Source organism: Lathamus discolor, chromosome 2, assembly GCF_037157495.1.
Source record: "Lathamus discolor isolate bLatDis1 chromosome 2, bLatDis1.hap1, whole genome shotgun sequence".
Classification (NCBI taxonomy): Eukaryota; Metazoa; Chordata; class Aves; order Psittaciformes; family Psittacidae; genus Lathamus; species Lathamus discolor.
Genome location: NC_088885.1, coordinates 76284220 through 76292279, shown reverse-complemented (window position 1 = coordinate 76292279; position 8060 = coordinate 76284220). Strand labels below are relative to the sequence as shown.

The 8060-nt window shown below is 40.3% G+C and overlaps 1 long non-coding RNA gene across 1 annotated transcript; it reads left to right on the top strand.

Moving 5' to 3' along the window:
- Positions 1-1192: 1192 nt before the first annotated feature.
- Positions 1193-6654, top strand: LOC136009268 (uncharacterized). Its single transcript, XR_010610450.1, has 3 exons — positions 1193-1236; positions 3996-4111; positions 5119-6654. It is a non-coding gene; the product is annotated as an uncharacterized LOC136009268 (long non-coding RNA).
- The last annotated feature ends 1406 nt before the right edge of the window (positions 6655-8060 follow it).

The window sequence follows — 8060 nt, the reverse complement described above, 5'->3', positions numbered from 1 at the left end:
CCCCCCCCCCCCCGACCCTCCCCACTCCCGGAGGGATGGGGAGGAGAATCAAGAGAATGTAACTCCCACGGGTTGAGATAAGAACAGCCCAGTAACTAAGGTATAACACAAACCACTGCTGCTACTGCCAATGATAATATTGATAAGAGAAAATAACAAGAGAATACGATACCACCGCCAAACGAGTTCGACCATCCCGAAGAGAGAGTGTGCCCTTCCGGGTAACTCCCAGTTACCTCCCTGGGCATGACGTGCTGTGGTATGGAATACCTCTTTGGCTAGTTTGGGTCAGGTGTCCTGTCTCTGCTTCCTCCCGGCCTCCCCTCGTCCCCAGCAGAGCATGAGACTCACAAAGTCCTTGGCCAGAATAAACATTACTTAACAACAATTAAAAACAATCGGTGTTATCAGCTCTCTGCCCAGGCTAGAAGTCAAAACACAGAGCTTGCACCAGTTACTAAGGAGCAAAATGGCTCCTGATAAACCCAGGACAGGAGGGGACACAGCTAAGACAGCTGACCCAAACTAATAACCTGAAATAAATGGATATTCCATACCATATGATGCCTCCTCAGCAATAAAAACTAAGAGAAAGGAGGAGGAGCTGCAGCATTCATTATTGTGACGTTTATCTTCTAGAGCAACCACTACATGAACTTGAGGCCTTGTTTGCAGGGAAGTGGCTGGATTTTGCCTGCTGGTGGGAAGTAGAGAATAAATCTTGTTTTCCTTTGCTTGCATGTGCAAACATTGCTTCTGCTTTGTTAAACTGACTTTATTTTGATGCATAAGTTTTTCTCCATCTTATTTTCTCCCTACCCTGTCCTGCTGAGTGAGGGATTGACAGATCAGCTTGGTGGGCACCTGACCTCCAGCCAGGGTCAAACCAGCAATACAGATTCCTAGTGAAAGGACTGAGATAGGGGCAAATCTTTTAATAAATATTTGTTTTTCACTATTTTAGTAATTACTGATCTTGAATGTTTCAAACAATGTTTTGCATTAAAAGAAGCATATGAGTCTGCTGACTTTTGGGGTGTCTGCTTGACTATAACTTTTTCTTTTTTAACAAGAAAAATGAAGCCAGAGAGCAGCTGTGCAGTATGTAAAGCTAATGACTAACAGTGGAGAATCAGCTGTCCTAACTTTACACTTTAAAAAGTTAGGTTTGTAGACTGAATTACTCATCTATGATTCCCTCTTCAGGCAGAAGGAAGAGAAAGGTGCCTCTGAAAGGTAACTGATCCCATTTCCAGATAGACCTCTGCAGAGGTTATCTGGAAATCCCAGTCTGACTTCATTACACAGTCTCAGGCTCCCTCTATAGTCAATCTGCCAGAAAGCTGAGAAATTCATTACTTGGTTCCAGTAAACGCAGTAGGTTTTACTGTCAAGAGGGCACAAGCCTTGTGTCACAATGCCCTGGGTTTATCTGAATTCAGAACTGGTGGTCTGAAATGCAGCCATGCCCTAAAAAAAAAAAAAGTCACCCAGATTTGAGGCCTCTGGCTGTATGATGGAACAAAACTGACAAGCCCTGGCAGAGTGTTGGTTGAAGGAGTAAGAATTCAGGTATATACTTACTGCTTGGTCTAGATGAAGTCTACAGGCTGCTCTGCTCAACCTGCAGGTTATTTGGGATGCCTTTTTGCACGGCCTGTGTCTCCCAGTGAGCTGTGTGTATGGAGCTAAAGAATGTGAATAGGTTTGAGATTTTGCAATAGGGGCCAGGTACCTTAAATTAGGGTGATACGGTCCTCTACTGTGTTGATCCCCTAAGGGCCTGCTGGATTCTGAAAGCCAACAAATTTAATTACCTGCTGAGCACAGTCTGAGCTTCATCAGCTTTCAAATGAGCAAAATTTAACTGAGAGTATTCCATATGCAATGAAGGAGCAGAAGAATCGAACTAGAAACTGTGCACAGAAAAACTTCCTAGGTGTGATGAGTGGGAGTGAAATGACTCTGGATGTTTTCTAGGTTTTTTTTTTTTTTTGTTTTGTTTTTTTTTTGTTTGTTTGTTTGTTGTTTTTTTTTTTTGCCATCAGCTTTTGTGTTCAGGCACATATTATGCCAGATGAACCAGAAAGAGAGTCTTTTCTGTTTGTATCAGAAATTGGCCAGCAGGGCTAGGGAAGTGTTTGTTCCCCTGTGCTTGGCACTGGTGAGGCACCTCAAATCCTGCGTTCAGTTCTGGGCCCCTCACTACAAGAAAGACACTGAGGTGCTGGAGTGGGTCCAGAAAAGGAAAATGAAGATGGTGAAGGGTCTGAAGCACAAATCTTATGAGGAATGGCTGAGGGAACTGGAGTTGTTCAGCCTGGAGAAACAGTGGCTTAGGGGGGACCTTGTTCCTCTCTACAACTACATGACAGGAAGTGGTAGCTATGTGGGTATCAGTCTCTTCTCCCAGGTAACAAGCAATAAGACAAGAAGAAATAGCCTCAAGTTGAACTAAGGATGGTTAGATTGGATATTAGGAAAACTTTCTTCACCGGAAGTGTTTTTAAGCACTGGAACAGGCTGCATGGGGAAATGATTGAGTCACTGTGCCTGGAGGCATGTTTAAAAGATGTGTAGATATGGCACTTATGGGCATGGTTTAGTGGTGGACTTGACAGTGGTGGGTTAACAGATGGACTCGATAATCTTAAAGACCTTTTCCAGTCTAAATGGTTCTATGATTCTCTGGTGTCTTTCTGAACATCATAGCCACTTGATAAACAAAAGGTCTGTGTCACTGAAAACTGTAGTCTCTGTTCCAATGGATGAGCTAATGTCGCCCAAAGAATGTGGGGAAAAAAAGGCATACAATAATATTTGTACCATTTCTCATACTTTCTTAGCTTTGTTTAGAAATCAGTTAAACACCAGAGAGGGAGGTGGGTTTAGTTATCCATTAGTAGAACAATAAAAGCACCATTTTTGATATTGTGTAGTTCATACTCATAATTTAGGCCAGAGGGAAAACCATAATAAAGAGAGCAGCAGAAAAGCATGTTAGTGAAATAGTAGAGTATCTCTGTATTCCTGGAATGGGACAGTGATGTTCGAAAAATTCAATTACAACGCACAGGCACGGCAATGTATTTAAGACTACTTCATAGGGAGTTGAAACAGCATACCTTGATAAAGCTCCATTTGGCACAAAATGCAGCATCTGGTTGGTAGTTATAATCAGATCCTATGGGAAAGTTTTGCGCTGGAACCTCTCTGGACACAGAGACACAAGTTATTTGCTGCAAGACCCCCTGCAACTGATATGAACTATCTCAGAAGGCTGTCCTCCAGCTGTAACCAGGACTTTGGGGAACATCAGGTCTTACTGCAATCGCCTGAAGGATACACACAGTGTAGGGGACAGCAGTCTCAGAGGAAGTTTGTCTAGTCTCCAGAGCATCTTTCAGTGAAAGGTTAAGAGTAATCATTGAACTAAGTACTTACAGACCTAAATGTACAATGAAGATAATTTAATTTTCCTGTTTGTTTCTAATACATGAGAAGATATCTATAAATTAATCAAGGTACATTTCCTGCTGACTAGAAAGCAAGTGAAACACCCAGGAGCTATTGCAAGTACAGATTTTTTTATGAACATGAGGGGGTCTGAAATTCAAATGATACAGACCATAGGAGAGAAACAAGGGACAAGCAAATGCCTGCGGAGAGGCTCTGAAGACAAAGACTGAAAATGCTTTATGAAGTCAAATGAGAATCATGAGCATGCTTAACAACTAAATTTTTTATTTTTTTTTTGGGGGGGTGGGGGAGAGGGTTAACTCTCTTTTACTTGAAATCATTATACTGAACTATCCATTTAGTCGCTAGACTTCCAAAATAGTGAATTTCTTGGAGAGTGGGGACAGACAAGAGGTTAACTAGAACTTTGCCTTCAGTTTCCGTATCGATATTTTGTGCGTGCTTGTGCTTCCTGCTTTTCTGGAGTGCTGCAGCTTTTTACTTTAGGCTCACTGATGGTACTTTTGCAACCACAGCACATGTCTCTTCAATGCTGATGGGAAACATTTGACGGCCCTACTCTCACATCTGCTTGCTAACGCAATCACTGTCTCTTCTGCATCATCTGTCTTGAACACACCTTTACTTTTTGGTAAGTGAGATATTCTGATATTGGGTAAGAGAGTTTTTTTTATTCCAGGGCTATTCCTGCGCTCCTTGATAGGGATTTTTCTGTCAGTAGTGCTCCAGGCTTTCGCTCACCCACTGTTATGCCCCTTCCTATATCAGACCAGTAAGTTTGGTGTTCCTCTCTTTCTTTCAGTGAGTGGTTCTCCATTTTTGCTGCTGTGTAAATCAACGTTATGCTAAAATAACACTCCTTGTTTCTTTCAGTATTTTTTCCTTTAAAACTTGTTCTCTTGCATGAATGTGGGTAAGAACGTGTAAGTGTTGAAGAATAAAAAAAGCCGAAAAGAAGTACAGCATGGTGGTTCACAGGAGTATTTTATATACTGTTACAGAATGTGCCAGCTCTCACCTGCAGCCTAAGATGCAAAACTGCCATGGGAGAATGAAACGTCTTGGCAGAGGCCTAGAGCTCTTCTCTCATCTGGAAGGGGAACAGGCACAAGATTGATTCTGATATATATAGTCATTACGATTAATGACTAATATCCTGTGCATTACAGGAGAGCAATTTTGTAGCTGTATATTTAGAAATCAGTTTGGGGATTATTTTGGTCTCTATTTTATCAATAAATCAAGGCTGTGATTCTGTCCCATGCACTTTTTCCTTTCTACTGGTAAAAGGGTGGATAATAAGTGGCCCAGACTGCTTCCCTTGGTATTTCCAAAAGACAGTAGTGACTTTGAGTGCCTGATAAAGGGGGTTTATAGCCAGATTTTACACACACTTAACAGCATTGCACAGGAGCAGAGAGGAGATGTGATTGGGATGCTCAAGGTTAATTCGGACCACAGATCTACTGCTAAGTAGAACTGCAAATTAGAGCCACTGGGAAGCCCAACTAGACAAAAATAACAGGGACACATAGATTTTCCTTGAAGTATCACCCTTCCTGCTGGATCTCTAAAGTAGCTTTTCTATCCAGGCATTCTAGGCTAAAATGGTAAATTTTTCTGCCTCCCTTTTTTCAGACCAGTCCAGCATCAAGAATAGGTCAAGAATGGAAGCTGTGAAAACTATGCCAAGAAGTAGTCAAGGGGAAATGATGACACTTCACAGCCAAAAAAACTGAAAATCATGCATGATGGATTAACCCTCTAGGAGTAAATACTTACTATAGCATTGATACTTTATGTCATTGCCTCTCCCTAACCTTCTAATGCTTCTGAGGTGATAGCAGGAATAATTGGAATGCAGGGTGTTGAGGAAATATCCTACTGTAATCCACTTGTTGTGGAAGAACCACTGGTCCTGTGCAAAAGCAGATGTGACACAGCATAGCAATCTGCCTGGTTTGCTTGGTATAATGAAAGGCTGCTGAATTTCAAAGTGAATGATACCATGAGATTGTTTATAACAGAAAAGCAGAGAGATTACGATTAAGCTGTTTTCTGCTGCTTTTCTCTGACTGAAGCTTTTTATTTTGCTGGTCCTGGGCCCAATAAAAACAGAAAAATCCTTTCCTCCCTCTAGAGCTTCCAATTCTACTGCATTATATGTCTGAGTATATTGTGTTCTTCTATTTTATTTTTTTTTTTAGAGGAAATTGCAGAGCTGTTGCTTTCAAAATCTCCATTTCCAGCTGAACTCTCTCATTTCTTGCTATGTGCTGTCCCAGGGCACTGGAGCTCTGACCCTTCATCCTCACACCAAGGGCATCTGTATGCCTTCTGACTGCAAATCACTGCTCTGTACTCTGCCTGTAATTCCAGGGCCTCAGCGTGTCTCAGCTTTGCCTACCTACAGAGCTCTCCTCACCATGAGATGTGCAGTTTAGTTTTCCTTTTTTCAGACCCTATGGCAAGTGTGAAGTGTGGTATCAGGTATAGGTGCTCATAAAGGATAAAGTGGGAACCCACAATGCAGCCAGGTATTCCAATGCTGTGACCTCTGGCTGTCCTTGGATGTGTACATCCTAGCTAGATGAGCTTTTGAATCATATATATCCTTTATCCCTTTGCAGCAGCTAATCATCTCAGTGTGACAGGGGTATTTGAAGTGGCATGTTTGTTGATATGCATGGCTTATCATCAGTACGTAGGTAAACTCCAAGCTTTCTTTTGTCTTCATCTCTGGCTAGTAGCTAAAATCACAGACAGACTTTTGTCTAAGGCTACCCTTGATCTATTATGAAGGTCTTTTTTGACATTTATTTTACTTATTCTTTTAAATAGGAGGAAATGAATCCCTACCAGGAGCATAATGGACAATTGAAAGAACGAAAATGAGGGATATAGAGATATTACATAGCTTCTTAAATATAAACGAAAACTGGTGTCTTCACACCTGACATATTAATCAGATTTGCTCCTTATTAAAGTCAATGCAATCTGAGAGATTTCAAAAGCCATCAGAATATTAGACATGTTTTATGATTGTTAAGCTTACTGTAACCCTACAGGCATAATTCGACTTATCTTGCTGTTACTTCAATTAATGTGGCCAGATAATGTTATACTATTAGATTTCACAAGACTGTGCAATAAAAGGTGACTCAAAACCAGAAAGTTTCCTGACATCAGTTTTTCTGCTTCTCGGTTAAAAACATAGCAATTTATCACTTACATCTAAATTTCTGTTTTTCCATAAAAAGTATGTGCTTGGATTCATGAAGTCTGTTGGTGGAAAGTGCAGTTATGAAGGATCATTAAGGTTGATTAAGTGTACAGACTCCAGACAGAGATAGCAGAACACTCTGACCTAAAATAAATTCTCTAAATATTCTAGCGTGAAAGAATGTTAGGCTTTGATAAAATCATTGCTATTTTGAATTATTTATTTAACATTGAAACATTGAATAGTTAGGGTTGGAAAGGACCTCAAGATCATCTAGTTCCAACCCCCCTGCCATGTCAGGGACGCCTCACACTAGACCATTTGTTATTTCAAATACAATTTTTTAAAATGTGAAAATGGAACATATTATGTTTCATGAGAAATTAAAAAGTTAAATGCATGCTTAAATAAAGTATGTATTCTTTGTAAACATATAGGACTATCTGTGAGTTAAGCATAAGCTTCAGTACTTTGCACTAGCAGATTGAAAAAAATAAAGACACATAAATTCAGTCTGTCATAGTAACCTCTATAAGTTCAGCTTGGCCTGCCAAACTGAAAAGCAGTAGAGAAATCTTTTTCTTTAAGTTTTACACCAAACAGGACTTTTCTTTTTCATTGTAATGAGAACTCAAAACAAAATATATTTACAAAGTATTTATCTTTAAATGTTTTCTTTTTCAATTTAAAGAGAAAATGAGGTTTGTAACATCTTCAAAGTCCCAAAAATCATCTGCAGACCAGTGCAGGCAAGTAACTAAGGTTTTGGGTTTCCTCTCATGCAGCACGCTGCTTGCAGCCTTGCAGGAGCCAGCAGGTCAGGCTGGCTGGCCACTTTCACCACCAGGTACTTTCTACATTCAGCCTAGCTGGCCCTTCGGCTGTGGGTGGATTACTGGGTGCTAGCATCTCTTTTTTGAACAGACTGAACTTTCTGTGTTGTTTCATCTGATTGTCATATGGTCCCTTCAGCACAGAACCACATACTGGCTTGTCTTAGTGGAAGGTCAGGATCTAATAGCAATTTCTGGGAAATGTTTTTGTCTGTGACTCTAAGAGCACTGTTTGTTTCTCTCTTTTTACTCCAATGAAATAGAGTTTAATACCATCTCATCTGTGGTCCTCCAGTGCACTTATGTTGCTTCCATAGGCTTTTGTTTCCTATGATACAAACCCAATTTTTATTGATTGGATTTGATGTTGAGGAAAAATTACTCACAGTGTGTCTTTGTTGCTATTTTATCATAGTCTCCTATAATTTACTTTGAAATAAACAGCGGTAAATAGTGGTGTTCTCTCCATTTATTAACAAGCTTACACAGGTATTAAATATACACATATAAAAACCTTTTAACGG